General features: G+C 51.8%; 1 protein-coding gene across 3 annotated transcripts in view; it reads left to right on the top strand.

The window, feature by feature from the left end:
- RFX2 (regulatory factor X2) overlaps positions 1-17,531 on the top strand; it is a 91,409-nt gene that overhangs the window by 20,462 nt on the left and 53,416 nt on the right. For 2 of the 3 annotated variants that reach the window (XM_030292785.1, XM_030292776.1), the window contains exon 1: positions 7,188-13,603. The exons of the other annotated variant lie outside the window; for it this stretch is intronic. The gene's annotated coding sequence lies outside the window, so the exon portion shown is untranslated. Of the gene's footprint in view, positions 1-7,187; positions 13,604-17,531 lie in introns of those variants that run through there. 3 annotated transcript variants of the gene reach the window in all.

The following is a 17,531-nucleotide window of genomic DNA, read 5'->3' as shown; positions in this document are numbered from 1 at the left end:
GTGGGGCGCGAACTCACAAACCGAGAGATCATGACTCCCCTGAGCTGAAGTCGGCCACTTAACCGACTGAGCCACCCAGGCACCCCTAGATTTTTTTAATAAGAGGGCTGAAATGAGGTGGAAATCTAACACTTCGGTAGGAACCAGAAAAAGCAGGTCCTCACGAGACGTTTGTATCTCTGTAGAGTTGTGCGGGTCAGCTACGCACAAGTTCCATTTGAAAATGATCATGAGAAAGTCACCATGGAAAACAGAAATGAGAGGTGTGCACGGACCTATCCATCACCATTGAAGGGGAAAAGTAGAATTCACCTCATTTATGCCAGCTTCTTTCACAAATTCATATTGAGGGCGCCCTCTTGGCAAGACTGGATCTTCACATGTCACTTTAATTACTTCTTTATAATATCTTACTCCAGCAAGGGTGCCAGGACCATTCAATGGGGGAAATGACAGTCTTTTCAACAAATGATGTTGGGAAACTAGATATCCACCTGCAAAAGAATGAAGTTGGATCCTTACCTCACACCATATACAAGACTAGCTCAAAATGGATCAAAGACCTAAATGTCAGGGCTAATAGTACAACAGTCTTAGAAGAAGGCACGGGGGGAAAGCTGCGTGAGATTGGATTCAGCAGTGATTCCTTTGCTGTGACACCAAAGGCAAGGTCACAAAAGGGAAAAAGTAGATAAATGGGGATTCATGAAACTTAAAAACTTTTCTGTACATCAGAGCATACTAGAAACAGAGTGAAAAGGCAACCCACAGAATGGGAAAAAATATTTGCAGATCATGTATCTTAGAAGGGGTTAATATTTAGAATATATAAAGACCTCCTACAATTTTACAGCAACAAAGAAACAACCCAATTAGAAAGTGGGCAAAGGACTTGAATAGACATTTCTCCAGAGAAGGTATGAAGATGGCCAATAATCACAGGAAAAGGTGCTCAACATCACTTAGCATTAGGGAAACACAAATCAAAACCACAATGAGGCCACTTTGCACCATTAGGGTGGCTATCCTTAAAAAAACACCCAAACAAACAGAAAAGTACGAAGATTGTTGGCAAAGATTTGGAGAAATGGAAACCATTGTGAACTGCTAGTGGGAAAGTAAATTGTGCAGCTGCTATGGAGAACAGTAAGGCAGCTCCTTGGGAAAAAGAAAATTAAACATAGAACTACCATATGGTCCAGCAACTCCACTTCTGGGCATACACCCGAAGGACTGAAAGCAGGGGCTTGAACAGATATTTGCACACCCACGTTCACAGCAGCACGTCTCACAGTAGCCAAGAGGTGGAAACAGCCCATCGACGGGTGAACAGATAAACACGGTGTGGTGCCACCAACAGTCTTCAGCTTTAAAAAGGAAGGAAATCTGACACCTGCTACACCACGGATGGACCTTGAGGGTGTTATGCTCAGTGAAATAAGCCAGTTCCAAAAGGACCAAACGCGCTATGGTTCTACCTCTGTGAGGTCCCTAGAGAAGCCAGATTCATGACGGAAAGTAGATGGTGGGAGCCAGGGGCACGGAGAGTTACAGTTAAGAGGGACAGAGTCTCCGATTTTGCAAGATGGATGGTGGCGACGGCTGCACCTAATGCCACACTTGAAAACCGTGCACCTGATAAATTTATATATTTTATATATATATATATATGTATGTTTGTAATATATAAATAATATATGTGCATATATATATAATGTATAAATAATATATATAATCATATATTTTACCACAATTAAAAATAAGAATAATAGGGGCGCCCGGGTGGCTCAGTCGGTTAAGCATCTGATTTCCGTTCAGGTCATGATCTCATGGTCTGTGAATTTGAGCTCCGCATCGACCTCTCTGCTGTCAGCACAGAGCTCACTTCAGATCCTCTGTTCCCCTCTGTCTCTGCCCCTCCATGGTCATTCTCTCTCCCTCTCTCTCCCTCTCTCTCTCTCTCTCTCTCTCTCTCTCTCTCTCAAAAAATAAATAAATAATAAAAAATACTTTAAAAACTAAGAATAATAGACACTCCAGTTATATTTTCTAGTATTATATTAAAGGAGGCATACTCTTTCATCGTTTCCAGTTTCATAGTTTATAGTCCTTGGGAGTCCCATCCCTCCTGCTGCATCATGGGAATGGAGCTTCAGTAGAGACCCTGGGAATTTATCTTGTGGTTGTGTACCAGCTGGATGGTGTGTAGCTCACTCACTGAACTTGCATACCCCCACTTAGGAAAATTACACTTCTTTAAAAAATAGTTTATCTGAGAGAGAGAGAGAGCGCGTGAGCAGGGAAGGGAGAGAGAGAGAGGAGAGAGAATCCCAAGCAGGCCCCTCGCTGTCAGCACGGAGCCCGAGGCGGGGCTCAATCTCACGAACTGTGAGCTCATGACCTGAGCTGAAACCGACTGAACCCCCCCGGAGCCCGGCGCGCGCCCTGGGAAAACTACACTTCTGAGTCAGTGGTCCTTACTGGAAAGGAAAGCACGAGGCAGATGGGGGACACGGTCTACAGATGGCTGGCGTTCTGGGTCTGTGTGCTGGTGCCTTTGGGGGACCTTTGGGTGAGAAGAGAATGACAAGTAACCCAAGCAGGAAGCTCAGAAAGGTGAAAAGAGCACTTTTGTTCAGAGTCATCTGAGTGCCAACTTGCTACAAGTTGCTTTTCCAAGAATACAAGGAGGAACCAGACCTGCTTCACAAACGGCCACCCAAAACAGAGGTCAGCCAGCTACGCGCTGGGGGGCCACACGGGGCACCCGCCTGTTTTTTTGTAAGTCCTACAAGCTGAGAATATCTCCTGCATTTTCAAACGGTTGAAAAAAAATCAAGAGAATAATATTTTGTGCCACATGAAAACTATATGAAAATCAAGTTTCAGTGTCTGTAAATAAAGTTTTATTGAAACAGGTCCAGGGCCAGAAAACCTCAGGTATCAAGATAAGTCACATTTCACTTATGTAGCATTTTAAAAATCGAAACATGCCACCACACACACAAAATCCATCGAGCAAAATGTCAACATTTTAAAGACAGGATCAGTATTGCTGATTTATGTCCTTTGCCGCAGGTTCTGGTAGGGCTCTGAATGCAACCATACCCATTCCTTATGTAAGGTCACTGGCAGCTTTCTGGAAACAGTGAGAGTTGAGTAGTTTTGACATAGACCCTATGGTCTGCAAAGCCAAAAACATACTCTGGCCCTTTACAGAAGAAGTTTGCCAACCCCTGATTGAACTCAATTTACTATATTAATCCCTACCAGTGAGTAACTGTAACCAAACTACAGGTTCAAGGCCTTGTTCATTTCCTCTGTCTACTTTTTTATGTCCCTTTTTAAAACAAATAAGTATGCTTGTAAATTATTTAATTTTGGGATAATGGCATGTATAAGTCAATACGGACAGTTAACACTGAATTAATAAGCAAGCTGATGCTTGTGGGCTGTGATGACTTACTAAGAGTGCAATTACCTGCATGAAAGTCGTAGAGGCTTTCATTTACTTTCGTGGTGACTAAATACTTAATTAGTTAACCTTTCATTTACTGGGATCAATGTTACTTGACTTCTTTATAAAATGACAGATTTGCTATCCAGCCTCCATATATAGGTGTTAATAAGCTCAGTTAGGGACTTAAAAAGCATTAATTATTATTAAAATCTTTAAACAGTGTATGCCATGGGAGCTTCCTCCCTGGTTTTCCTGCCTTCACTCTTTCTCCCAATAGTCTAAGAAGAATATAGTTTAACCAGAATGTGTTGTGGCCCTGCTTGGAGTTTCCCTCAGGAACTGGAATAAGATTCAGACCTCTGGCCATGCCCTCGGGGTCTCTGCTGTTGTCTCCAGCCCCCTGCCCTCCCTTGCCACAGGGCCTTTGCACCTCCTGTTCCCTGTGCTGGGAGTGCTTGCTCCCATCTCCCTATGTCTGGCCAGGTCTCATGTCAGCACCGTCCTCCACAACACCCTTCACTGGCCTGGTGACAGCTTGGGAGCCCCTTTTCCACCACCCCTCCCCACCGGCTCTGTCCCTCTGCCTTCTCCCTTTGTCACGGCCCAGATCTCTATGAAATAACCTTGTATATCTGGTGACTGGTTTCTCGTCTGACTCTGCTGCATGAGGATGTCCGCATCTGGCTTGTTCGCTTTTGAATCCTCTGAGCCTGCGCCTGCTTTTTGGTAAATTCACTTTGTTCCTTTCTGTTTATTTATAGTTTAAGTTTACATACAGTCATGTTTACATTTTGGGGTGAGTTTTCTCACACACGCATAGGTTCTGGTAACCACCACCCACCAAGTGGGCAGAGAGCAGTTCCAACACTGGGGTGCGTTCTCTTGAGCTGCCCCTCTGCAGCCAGACCCTCACTCCACCCTTGACCCCTGGCCACCCGCTCTGCTCCCCTCCCCGTCGCTTGGCGTAACGCCTTCGAGACTCATCGTGCCGTCACGCGCGTCGATGGCTTGTTCTTTTCATTGCTGAGTTGTACTCCACTGTACGAATGCTCCACAGTCGGTTTGTCCAGCAAATTTCCTCTTGGTGTTTGATATTGAATTAATATTAAAGCCTCTGGCCGTGTAAGTGGCAGCATACCGTAGACCAAGTGGGTCGAATAGCAGTGGTGTTGCCTGTACGCTCTGCATTCACGACAGAGCGTGAGTGGGGGAAGGGCAGAGAGAGAGGGAGACCCAGAATCAGAAGCAGGCTCCAGGCTCCGAGCTGTCGGCACAGAGCCCGACGCGGGACTCGAACCCACGGACCGTGAGATCGTGACCTGAGCCGAGGTCGGACGCCCAACCGACTGAGCCCCCAGGTGCCCCGTGCTTCATTCTTTTTGATGGTGTCATGGCATCACACTAGGGATGTACCGTAATTTATTGAACGATTTTACTACTGATGAACATTTAAGTTGTTTGCAGTTTTTTTGTGACTTCGAGTAACTCCGCCAGGGCACTGTAGATCTTGTTTTCACAGCTGTATTGAGATATATTTTACTTACCACAGAGTTGGCCCATTTAGAGTGTGTAATTCAGTGGGTCTTTGTGTATCCTTGGGGCTTATGTAACCATCACCACTGTCTAACTCCAGAACATTTCCATCACTCCCAAAAGAAGTCCTGTCCGATTAGCAGTCACCCCAATGCCACCCCCCCCCACCGACCCCGGCACCCACTAACACACTCTCCGTGGGTGCGCCTGTTCTGAACATTTCACATAAATGGCTTTTGTGTCTGAGCGTTGTGTGTTCAAGGTCCATTCACACTGTGGCGTGAGTTAGAGCTTCACTCCTTCTTACGGCCGAGTAACATTCTCTTGCGTGGATAGACCACATTTTGCTTAATCAGCTGATGGACACGTGAGTTGTTTCTGCTTGGGAGCTGTTATGAATCCTGCTGCTACGAACACCAGGGTACAGCACTTGGCCCTTTGCCTCTTCGGACATGTGTGTTTCCATAGGATCAGTTCCGAGGGAGAAAGGAAATCGTGCTTCCGGCTAGCTCTGCGTCCCTGACAAGTAGGTTCAGACACGTCCCAGGCCTTGAGGGATGCTCAAAGGTCGTTTTCTGCGGGGGGCCGACCCTGCTCTCGGGCAGGAGCCCCTCGCTTTGTTGCGGGGCTTTGCGTCAGCCTTCATCAGTTTAACAACACAAAGCCTGGAAACTTGTAGCAAAGAAGAAAAGGCCAAGAGGGTCTCCTTATGGGGAATTGAAGAGACCCACCAGCTCCCGCTCCGTCTCCGCCAGGAACGACAGCACTGGACACATCTGCATCAGGCACCACTTGTCAAGCGATGTAAGAGATGCTCGGCCGTGGAAAATGTACCGTCTACGCTCTGAGGTCCCACGGAAGGACAGGTTGCCTGAGAAGGGAAAAGGAGGCAATGATAAAATGTAATTTTTATGACAGTAAGGCAGCAGGGTTACGTTGGAAGTTTGGCTGGATGCTGCGAGAGGCGTGAGTATTAAGTATTGGCCAAAATGACGAACCCGACAAATATGCCCTGGGATGGACGCAGCACACAGCGTGAGCCATCCCCCGAGGCGTTTAGCATGCTTGTTTGCCTGTGAGATCCCAAATAGCAAAGCGTCTCCCTGCTTTCAGAGTTTCAGATCAATGAACAGGCAAAACCCGGCAGGAGCTCTTGGCTACCTCGTAGCGGAGGGGATTCCGACCAGGACTTTAATGGATATTTACGGAGCGCTTCCCATGTGCAGCGCTGGTAATTAAACTCCACGATTGTCAGCCTCACCTTGTTTAGCACGGTGGCCCCCGGGGGGCAGACAGAAGGTATTTGCTCCATTTACCGGTAGAGAAATGGAAGCTCTGAAGGCCTTAGGTCACTGGCTGAAGGTCACCAGCTAGAAGGTGGAGGACACGGGACTTGGACGCAGCGCCTCCTCTCAGGAAGCATGTTCTGTTTACACGGCGTCATCGCTCTGCTTGGGCCGTGTGTCGAGGGGAAGACACGGGCCCTGGGCGCTCTCCCCTGTCGCGCACTCAAGGGTAGGAGGATGCTGGTCGGGGAGGAGAGCAGGAGTGAGGGGAAACGCTCAGGGAGGGCACTGGCGCCCCCCTGCTCCTCTCAGCAGGTGCCCCTGCCCTGGGTGCCTCCTACCCTGCCCCCAGCTCCACAGCGGCCCCCACCTGGGCCCGTCAGCCCGCTTGGGGTGGGACTGCCCCATTCCATCTTCTGTCTTCTTGAGTGTTGACCTTGACTGGGACACTTCCCAGAGCCCCTGAGGCCTGCACAGGCCTGTCTAGCGGCTACAAGAAGTCCCCGTGTGGTTAGCCGCGGTCACACACAAGTAAGGACCAAATGCACACGTCCTGTCCGCCAGAGAGAGAAGAATCCGGCAGCTTTCTGCTGGTCTCCTGCACCCTCACAGATGTCCTCCTCATCAACACGCGCTGAGTAGTAGCCCGGGGAGATGCCTTAGATCCCCAGAGAGGGGCACCGAGCCCACACCACTGAGGTCAGCCATCCACGCTTAATCTCCTCTTAAGCATGAAATTCGGGTGGCGCCTGGATGGCTCAGTCGCTTGATCGCCAGACTTCGGCTCAGGTCATGATCTCAAGTTCGTGGGTTCAAGCCCCGCGTCAGGCTCTGTGCTGTCAGATCGGAGCCTGGAGCCTGCTTCGGATTCTGTGTCTCCCTCTCTCTCTGCCCCTGCCCCGCTCGCACTCTCTCGCTCTCTCTCAAAAATAAATAAATGTTAAAAAAAAAAATTTAAGCATGAAATTCAGGTCGCAAAACAGATTTGACTTCTGCAGAAGGCAATCGCGTCTTCATTATCCCAGGCAGTAGTAAGCTTTAGAGGGCTTTTTATTGATTCGACCCGACTTTTTTCTTTACTCCAACAGTTTCAAATTTCATTTGGACAGAAGTGTCTCAACTGTTTATCTTTTTAAAAATCCGGCTGAAGTAGTAGTAAATGCTTTTCAAGAGTAGTGATGGTCCAGATCGCCCAGCAGCTAGGCGACATCAGCCCCGAGACTTCCAGAAGCAAGGAGAATTGGAACCAATATGGGGCCTGGGAGGACAGGGGTGGGGGAGAGGCGGCCAGCGGAGGCCGCTCACTGTTACTTGTGTTACGTTTCAGAGGACTCCTCTCTGTCGCTCTTACCACCTTTCAAGCAGAGCTAGAACATTCTATTCCAGTTTTTTCCAAAATTATCTTGTGCTCTGCTTTGGGAGCTGACTTAATACGGAGCCGGGAATGGAGACACCAAAAACAGAAGCGCACAAAGCCAGGCATTTGTGCCCGACAGAGCGAGCTGCCCCCTGGTCTCACGCCCCACGGTCCCGCCCCGCTGCGCGCCAGCCCAGAGCGCCTGCTGAGAAAGACGAGGGCCCACCTCAAACCTTTATGAAATAGGAAACCATTTAAAATATTTTCAAGGTTTCATGGCACCTTCTTAATTAAAAAATTAAAATGTCCCCCCAGCCTTTTGATTAGAATGCCTTCTGAAAATGGAATCTGTTTCAGTGTATCGTCTTAGAATTAATTAGGGTTCGTTAAAAAAAAAAAAAAAAAAAACCTAACATATCTCCAAGACTTCTCTCTTTGGATTTAATTAGAAAAATGAGTTTAACACTTTTGTAAAAGGCTGTTTTGCTCCGTTCTGTCAGAGCACACTGAGGTTTGCACTGGGGTTGAAACTTTCGCGGGGACAGACACAGAATGTGCTTTTGTTCTCGTAGGATTGGATGGCGGGGCCAGAGATGAGGTGGGAGGTGACGGGTTGGATAAACATTTCCAATTTTGCCTTTTGTTGCTTCATTTTCATTTCCTCAGAGACCCCTGGGTCCTGCCGAAGGGATGTCAGACTAGATTCTTGGTCCCGGGCCCCTAGAGGCGCAGCTCCCAGGCCACTTGAAGCAACGAGAGGTCCTCCCAGCAGGGGACAGCGTGCCAGCCCAGTGCCGAGTGCATTGGTGGCCCCAGCCGGAGGACTCTGCGTTTGAAACTCCCACAGCAAGATTCCTGGCCGTACTTGTTTATCTTACGCTAAATTTCTTGGTAATCTTGCATACTTCCAGCATGACTTAGCAAGAAATACACTTTTGTTTTTCAACGTGATGCTGAGACTTTTTCTTACTTAAGCTTGCATGTTTGTACGTTGACATGGCAGAAAAAGGAGCCGTATTAGAACTAGTCTCTAGCAATCGTTGGACCTGGAAAGATCAGACGTTTTGGTGGATCTGGAAAGAGGTGCATAGTCATCATAAAGAAAGCAATGAAAAGAGCAAATCGCGTGTGGGGCGAAACACGAAGGATGGGTTCTGTGAGGCTGTTGAGGGGGACCCACAGGGTGGGGGGCAAGCGTGGGGTTGGCTCAGTCCATCGTAACAATACCACGGACTGGCCGGCTTCTAAACCACAGAAATCCAGTGTTCCCAGTTCTGAGTTCGGGTGCTGGCATGACCGGTGAGGGCCCTCTTAGGGGCAGCAGACTTCTCGCTGTGTCCTCACAGCCTGGAAGGGCTGAGGGAGCTCCCTGGGGCCTCTTTCATAAGGGCGTTCAACCCCCTCCCCAAGACCCCACCGCCCAACACCTTGAGCATTAGGTGTTGCCACGTATGAATTTGGGGGGGACGCAAACTTTCAGACTCCTGCATGGGCGGATGGAGCCCTGAAGCCTTGGGGCCCAGGGAGGCCATGTGGGGGCTCATCCCTAGCTCCAGCTCACCCTTCTCAGCCCGGGCTCTGCCAAAGACTCTGGCGTGAGATCTGCAGACCTGAGTCATCTTGTGCGATGCCCAGCTCCCACCCCACGCTTCAAGCCTTCCACCTTGCTGAGGTTGGAGGCCTCCCAGCAGCCTTGCAGGGGCCAGCGCTCTGGCTGTCGGGGGCTTGAGTAGACTTGGAAGGGCCCTGGAATCGTCACACAGGGACCCCACAGCTGAGGGATGGCACTGGGGACTGGGAGCTCCTGAAGAGACTTGCGGATTTGGGATAACCCATTTATGACTTGGTGGTACCCCACCTCTCCCTGCGTCTGGGTGGAGGCCCTGTCCTGGGCTGGTGGACCAATGGCCACGTGCAAGTTCTGGCCAGCCCCTCCTCTCTTCCGCGGGATGTCTCCATCCCGTCTCACCTGTGTAACGGCACTCCGCCAGCAGTTCTCTCCACTCCCGCCCGCTGGGTCCTGCCCGTCCCTTCTTCCATTTCAGAAGCCCTCTCCCAAGCGGACTTCCCATTTCCATGGCTACCCTCTTCCTCTCCTTTCCTTTCCAGCAGAGATGCCTCAAGGGCTGCCTGTGCCTGGGGTCTCCAGTTCCACGACTCTTGGTTTCTCTTGAATCCCCCAATCTCTGTGGACTTTGCCCACAGGGTTCCCCTGGAACTGCTCTGTCACGTCACCATAATCCAGCGATCAGTTCTCAGCCCCCAATTCAACTAATGCTCAGGACGCTACTCGGTTTGCTGGATTTCCTCCTCTTTAGGATCGCTAAATGGTGGAGAGCCAAAGAGCCCAACCCTGGGCCTCTTCTCCGCCCTCTTTTGATGAGCTCAGCCAGGCTCCTGGCCTTAAGTAGGCATCTATACACTGCTGGCTCCAGTCCTTGTCAGCGATACACTGCTGGCTCCAGTCCACATCCTTAGACGCTACGCACATCTGTACATCTGTATACTAAAACTCTGGCCCAGGGCATCTGGACACTGGTGACTCCAGCCTACCACTTGCCCCTCCGGCCCTCACTTATATATCTGTTGACCTTCTCAGCATTCCAGCTTGGGTGTCTAAGAGCCTCTCACCCACCTCACACCTTTAAAACTCAACTTCTGAGTGCTCCCCAGTCCTCGTGCTTCTCCCTCGGTTTTCCTGATCTCATCCTTTTCCCTGCCAAAAATCTTTGACACAGTCTTAACTCCCTTCTCTCACACCCCACATCCAGCCCATCAGTAGATCCTATCGACTCCACCTCCCTTTATCCAGAGTCTGACTGCTTTGCACCCCTCCACTGCCATCACCCAGGCTCAGCCACGTCACCGTCTCTCACCTGGACCATCACACCACCCTCTTAGCTGCTCTGTCTCCTTGCATCCTTTTCCTTGTTTGCCTGTTCTCAACCCAGTAGCCAGAGGCACCTGGTTAAAGCCAAGTCAGATCAGATCATTCCCTGGGCTAAAACCCTCTGATCACTTCTATTTCATCCTGAGCAGAAGCCGAAGCCTGTATGATTGTCTCTGTGGGCCTTTCCCCCTCTTCTTGTCTCCTGGTTTGCCCAGCTCAAGTCACCAGCCAGGCATGGCCTCATCTCAAGGCCTTTGCACGGGCTATTCCCTCCACAGGAATGCTCTTGCCCTAGATGGCTCAGCCCCTCACTTTCCTTGTTTCCTTAATGAGTCTTCTGGGGGAGGCATTCGGCAATCCTTTAAAAATTGCAACCCCATCTCACCCCACTGCTCCCTGCCTCCACTCCATTCCCACCCCCCACCTCTGGCATCTATCGCCATCTGACATATTGTAGATTTTCTTATTTTGTCTACTGTCTCTATCCTTCCCCACCCACCCCCACTACCTGGGGACAGAATATAAGTTCCAGAAGGGAAGGGAACTTTGTCTGTTTTGATTAGTGGGAAATGCCTGGCCCATGCCAGGCACTCAATAAATAGTTTGTATTGAGATCAATGAATAATGTACAGAGGACCCCCATGTCAATCCTCTTTCCAGAGATGGGGTTCGGGACCCTCACAGCTGTGTGTCAGAGCCTCCCTTCAGATGCAGAGCGCAGGCAGAATTGGCAGTGTCCCCTAGGCCTTGGGAGCAGTGACTCCCACACTTTCAGCTGCTGGTGGTCTCACTTCCAGGCTAGAGATCAGCGTTACTGCTTTGCCATGCGTTAACGGCCCAAATATCTGGCTTCAAACTTCCCATCTCCCTAGAACCCAGGTTCAGATTTTAACAGTGTGGAGTCTGCCTCCCCTTACTCTCAAGGAAACACTTTCATTCTGACTTGTTTATTCAAAGAGCGCCTCCTGTATGCTCTCTTAGGAAAAGAAGGTTGCTTTGCGTCAGTCATGTCTATCTCAAAGGCCAGGTTTCGCTTGGAGGCCAAACCTCAGCTGGGAGCTGAAAGTGTATACCTTAATCACGCACAAATCTATCAGTGCCGGGTGCCTTTATAACCTAAAATGTGGACCCACTGTGGCTACGGCCACATACTTCCTGTTCTGTCAGCATGTTTTAAGACTCTTGGCCATGCTCCCCCCCTTAGAATAAGACCATCCCCTTAGAACTGTGCCCTCCCCTTGTAAGATGGGGTGCCATCCCCTTCCCTTCCAAGTTCCAAAGCCCAAATTCCTCTGGACAGAGCCAAGGCTGGATTGGCTTTGAGGTTAGCTTGGGTTTTTTTTCTCGGTGGGTCAAGATTGGCCAAAGCTAGACACCTCCCTATCACTGCTCTCCGAGACTGTGTGTCCCTGTGCTTCCCAGGCCTGGCTTCCTCTTCCTCTTCGTCTTCCTCTTCCTGTTGCTGAGTGGGGCAGGAAGAGCAGGCACAGGGACACCAGATGCTGTCGGTTCCTTCCCGCAGAGTCCCAGGAGGCACTTCTAATGCTGAGTCAACAATTTGGTTTGCACTTATTTGTCTGTACATGACATTTTCAAAAGTCTTTTAAATTAGGTATCTACTCCTCTGTTCTTACATCTTTTTCAAATAGCTCAATCCCCAGTTAGTTTTAGTTTGTATAATCCCTGCCCAGAAAACCCATGTGCAGCTATGAATATCCCACATTGTTTGCTTGATGATAAATAAATTCTTTCCTCTTGGAGAAAAAGGCACTTTCTCCTCCCAGCACTGGGAAGGCTTGTAGACGTCTCTGCTCTGATGCTGACCGCGGGGAGATTGGTCCTTCTTGGGTTTTGTTATTTCAGAACAAATATGGTAAACTGTTTCCCCCTTGGTTACCATAGAGAAGAGATTATTTGCCTTTCTCTTAGGGCTTCTGAAAATAATAGATTACATATTTGGGAGGGTTTTTTTTTTAGATCTGGTTAATGTGAGATAGAGGGGATTGCTCCAGGGATGACATTGTTTGGTTTGGGAAGTATTCTTGCGGTTGCCCAGCAACAGGCTCTTAGAGACGGGAGTGGACTGCGTTGTCCCTGGCAACCGTTGTTACTCAGCAAACAATGAGGGCCAGCAAACAGCGCCAGGACTGCGGACTCCAGGTTTTAATTGAACATCTGCATATATTTTTCTCTGATGAAATTATGTTTGAGTTTGATTTGCCACAACAGGTAGACCTGGGTCCCCCTGGGGTCTCCGTGGAAGAAAACGTGCTCTCATTGTGACAGCTCATCCGAGGGGAAGAACCTTTAGCCATTTGAACATATCCTAGACTGCTCTCCACTGGAGACTTGTTTCAGTCCCGAGTGGAATTTCTTTTTTGATCTAATTCCCCGTGTTTGTAAAATTATTGCCTGGCCAACCTACTTTTCAAGTGCTTTCCAGCCTGATGTTTTCCTTGCGGCTGCTGGAGAATATCAGAAAAGCCGGGACCTGAACCCAGTGGGTCACATGTGACAACATTCACATATAAGATCGGCTGGTGACGGACACTGGACCCAGAGCCTTCTGGTTCTTTACTCTCCCTCGCTCTTCCCGTTGAGAAGTTGGATACTCGGGTGACCCTCAGGCGAACGCGTATATTGCGCATATTGGGGAAGCAGATGTGTTCCCTCTAACTGGAGCGGAAAACCCTCACCCCGTGGAGGGGCACTTTGCAGCCACCCCGTGGATTTTGATCAAAACAGTGTCACTCCCTACCTCCTCCTCAGTGAGCCAGAGATAGCGACTGTTTACCAGGGCTGGTTGCTTGGGTAAACATGCCCCTGCGCTTCATTCGCTTCATTCAAAGCCGGTGACACATTTCTTTCCCCCACTCTCGGCCCCGCCCTCCCCGCCCCGCCCCGCCCCGCCCACCAGCCAGGGCTATAAATTGGGAACTGTCAGTCAGCGCAGGCTCTTGGTGGGGGCTCGGTCCTGCCTTGTTCATCTCGAGCGCAGCCTGTCTAAGGCAGCAGCAACCGCAGAAGTGCAGCCTGTATCAGAGCACAGCGCCCGCGGTCAGTCAGACAGCTCCGTGGTGAGATTCGCTTTAGTTGTACGGATCGGTTGGTTTACGGGCAGCTCGCTCTGTAGCTGAATGCCCGGAGAAGTGTCCCTTGCACTTTTCCCCAGCACCCCGGCTAGTGTCTCGGGACAATGGGAAGTATGTGAACAAGCTTCCGACTTAGTCTTGCAGCCAAAACTTACAATGGGATGTCATTTGCGTTCTAGAACAAATAAAAGCAAGCTGTGAGTATCTATAAAAGGCAAGCTTGTTAGCCACCAGCCCTGTTAGATGCAATAATTAAGATTCCAGTGACAGCAAGCGTTACTGGAATCAAAATGAGTAAGTTCTGACTTACACTAAGATGCCCCAAAAGATTAATCAGAATACAAGATTCTTCCTGTAACCTGTTAACAGCAGGATCGCGGGAGAGGAGTTTGTGCTGAGGAGGTCAGTCCTTCCACAGAAATGCTACTATGCATTCCAGAAAATTGGCAAGTGCTTTTCAGGAATTGTCGCCTCGCTTAAAAACTTCCTATTAAATGGAGCATTTAAAAAACTTCCCCACGGAGATACCTCCCCCCACGTGAGGACTTGCAGCTTGGGCAAAGCGCTTAACATCTTCGCGCCCCTTCATCCTGCGGGCAGAGGAGCGGGGCTGGCTGATTCGTACGGGCCCCTCCAGTGCTGGCCTGTTACGGGGGAAGTTCCTGATGTTCAGCTCGGCCGTTTGTCTGCTTTCGAAACTCCGGAGTGAGGGGTGACTCCCGAGAGGAGTCGGGGTCACTTGGAAAGGTCCCGGGTGTGATGCTGGCAGCAGGAGAAAAGCCAGCCTCTCCTTTGCCTGAGTCAGTCGTGGAGGTACCGCCCGACGCTCGGGCCTATTGGCCATTTCCAGGAACAGGAAGTGCCCCTGTCACTGGGCAGCACCGTCCTGTGCGGGGTGGGGTCAGTCGGGCTAATGTCCTGGAGCAGGGAGCCCCCGGCCAGCCCCCGGTCGGCCTGCCTTGCTCCTCCTCTCCCAGGCTGTCGGGGGCGCTCTAAAAGCCTTGTTCTCTTGAGGACGGCCTCGTCCGGGAACCAAACATGCACAACTGGGAGACAGAAAGCAGAACCGAGGGCAGTGAGCATAGAGAATGGCTTGGTTGGTCTAGAAGTACCAGGTTCAGCGAGGCCGTGGCGTCAGACCAGTGGTTCTCAAAGGGGGCCGCGCTGACCTTCAGGGAACACCACCGGGTGGTGTCATTTGGGGTTGTGATGAGGAGGGGAGGCCCCTGGCATGGAGTGCGTGGGGCCGGGGATGCTGTCCCACCCCCCGCAGTGCCTGGGCTGCCCCACAGAGAACAACGTGGCCCCAAACGTCTGCAGTGGGGAGGGGGGAAATGGTGGTTCAGAGAAGCGCCCCTCAAACTTTCATGCATGTACAAATCTCCCGGGAATTGGGTTGAAATGCAGGTTATAGTTTATGAGCAGTTCCAGAAAAGGCAGAGCAGTGCCTCTCACCCCCTGCTGACTAGTCCCCTAGGGGACACTTGGTTTCCACGGCTGGGGGTGCTCCTGGTTTGGAGTGGGTGGCAGCCAGGGTGCTGCTCAGCCTACCCCCCTCCCCGCCCCCACACACAGGGCCCCGGACAGCCCCCCCCCCCCGCAGCCAAAACCGATCCAGCCCCAGTGGCCACGGCACCGAGGCCAGGGAGCCCTGCTCTAGACCGGGGTGGGGGGGGGAGGCGGGTGACGGACGGCGGGTGTTCATCGCTGTGCATGGTGCTGCTTGGGTCCGTTCGGAAGCTGCCGATGGCGGCTCCCTGTGACCCAGCAGTCCTGTTCTAGCGGTCACGGGTGGGTGGACTTTGAGGGCTGCGGCGCTCTCTAGCCTCAGCCCTGCTTTCCGGGGCCACATCAGTCCCATCCTGGCAGGTGTCATCGCCCCTGTCCTCACAATCGCTGTGCTGCTCACGGGGACGCCAGTCCCAGCCTCCAGTGGACCCTCACACCAGAATGGCCCCCACCCACCTCGTCCCTGCCAGTCGGGACCTCTGCAGCCACACTGGCCACCTGCAGAGCCGTATATTTGGTGGAGGCAGCACAGTGGCCCGCACCCGGGCCCACGGGCTCGGAACCTGGCACACTGAATGCCGTTGGGATTGAACTGGGGGTGCCGAGGGGTCGGGTAACCGTCCCATTCAGACCATAGAGGAGGCCTCGCTTTCTCCAGAGAGCGCCAGCCAAAGTGGGTACAAAGCAGAGGGCAGGACGGGGAGGGCTGCAGAAGACGAAGCCCAAGTGGATAGGCCGTAGCGTCCAGATGAACGAACCCGTGAGGCTGGGAGAGGGCCGAGGGGGGCGCGGAAAACAAGGTGGCAGCGGGGCCACGGGGCATGGGATGTGCCCAGCTGGGCAGGGGCCCCCGGCGTGCTCCCCACTACGATACCACTCTGCTTTCTGGTTGCTTTGTGGGAAAAGACGGAGGGGACGGTGGCATCGGAGTCATTATTGACAAGTCCCTCCCAGGGACTGAGTGGCAGGAAGAGCCGCTTCTTGACTGGAGCCAGACAGAAAGGGCCAAACGTACATGTCCAGCTTGGACCCGTGTCGTTCGTCCGCATGAATCATTTCAGCTGATCCACAACTCCAGCCAGTGACATAAGCTCAAGTACGTAGACACCTGTAGAGCAGGAAACTGAGCTCATGATATCATCCCGAGTGCTCTCTGCCGCGGGGCGGAGGAACGATTTACACGGGAAGGAGACGGCCTCTGCAGCACAGACAGTGGGAGCCTCGGGGGCCTTTACAGACCAAGTGCGCCTCCTTTGCCGAAAGGAGGAAGACCCGGTTCGAACCCGGCTCTGCCTCTTCAGGCTGTGTGGCCTCGAGCTCTCGCTTGACCTCTCTGAGCCTCCGTTTGTCCCTTGTTGTTTCTAAAACGAGGATGATAATGGAGTAGCTTCCCGAAGAGTTAAGTAGGATCACACTTGGCCCAGAGTCTGGGGTACGGTTAGGCCGAACCGCATTGCTGGCCGCTGCCGATGCAGGTGTCTTTGGGGTTCTCACCCTTCTCCCTTTCCACTAGGTTGTATTCTATTTATCAGGCACCGGCTGGGGGCCAAGCTCGGGACGGGCACGCCTCATGCATCATTGCACCTCATCCGCCCGACCCTTCCTCAGATAAAGAAACTGAGGCCACAGCGAATGACGGAACTAAGATCCGAACTCATCCGTGGGAGTCCACACGGCGGGTCAGCCACCTCAGTGTTTGCTCAGAAGTTGTGCCTGCCTTACGTCTGCGATGACGGCTGCTGGGTCTTTTCCGTGACAGAGCTGAGACCCCGTGGCGGGCTGGGAAGCGGGAAGCGAGCCAGGTGTCTGTTCCCGGGACGCGCTCACGGAGCGGGGCTCTCGGACCAGCTCTGAGCAGACTGTGAACCGCGCCTGGAACCACGTGACGCTCGATGCTCAACCTTCTCGAGGACCACAGACCCTTGGCATCGGAACGTGACAGACGCCGCCCCACCCCTCAGTGGTCAGACTCCTAGCAGCCCTTGGTTCCGGACCGGCAGTGTTGCCCTGGAGGCAGACCCAGAACTTCCAGCGTGCAAGGAGGAGGAGGCCGGGATTGCACCAGGTCCCTGGGAGGCGGGCGGTCCGGTCCGCGCCGGAGACATCGTTCGACGTGGCCCCGAGGCCTGGGGACATGCCTGCTGACCTGAACTAGTCCAGTGGCTTAGGAGGCAGAGAGGAGGCGGCAAGTCTGAGGAAAAGAGGTGGTTGGAAACCAAGTCTGGTGGCGTTCAAGGGATTACGAACGAGCGGCGGAATTGGGCTGCCTCCCAGAAGCGTATTTCCTGGGTGAAGATGCCCGTGAGGGCTGGGTGGTTTTTAATTCACGCGCCCCCTAAACCCATGACGTTGTAAACGGCAACCAAAATCAGACTGCGTGTGAGTTGACGTAACCATACCTTAG

This window comes from Lynx canadensis, chromosome A2 (genome assembly GCF_007474595.2).
Source record: "Lynx canadensis isolate LIC74 chromosome A2, mLynCan4.pri.v2, whole genome shotgun sequence".
Classification (NCBI taxonomy): domain Eukaryota; kingdom Metazoa; phylum Chordata; class Mammalia; order Carnivora; family Felidae; genus Lynx; species Lynx canadensis.
The sequence above is the reverse complement of the archived record's forward strand: the minus strand, read 5'-3'. Positions and strand labels throughout refer to the sequence as shown.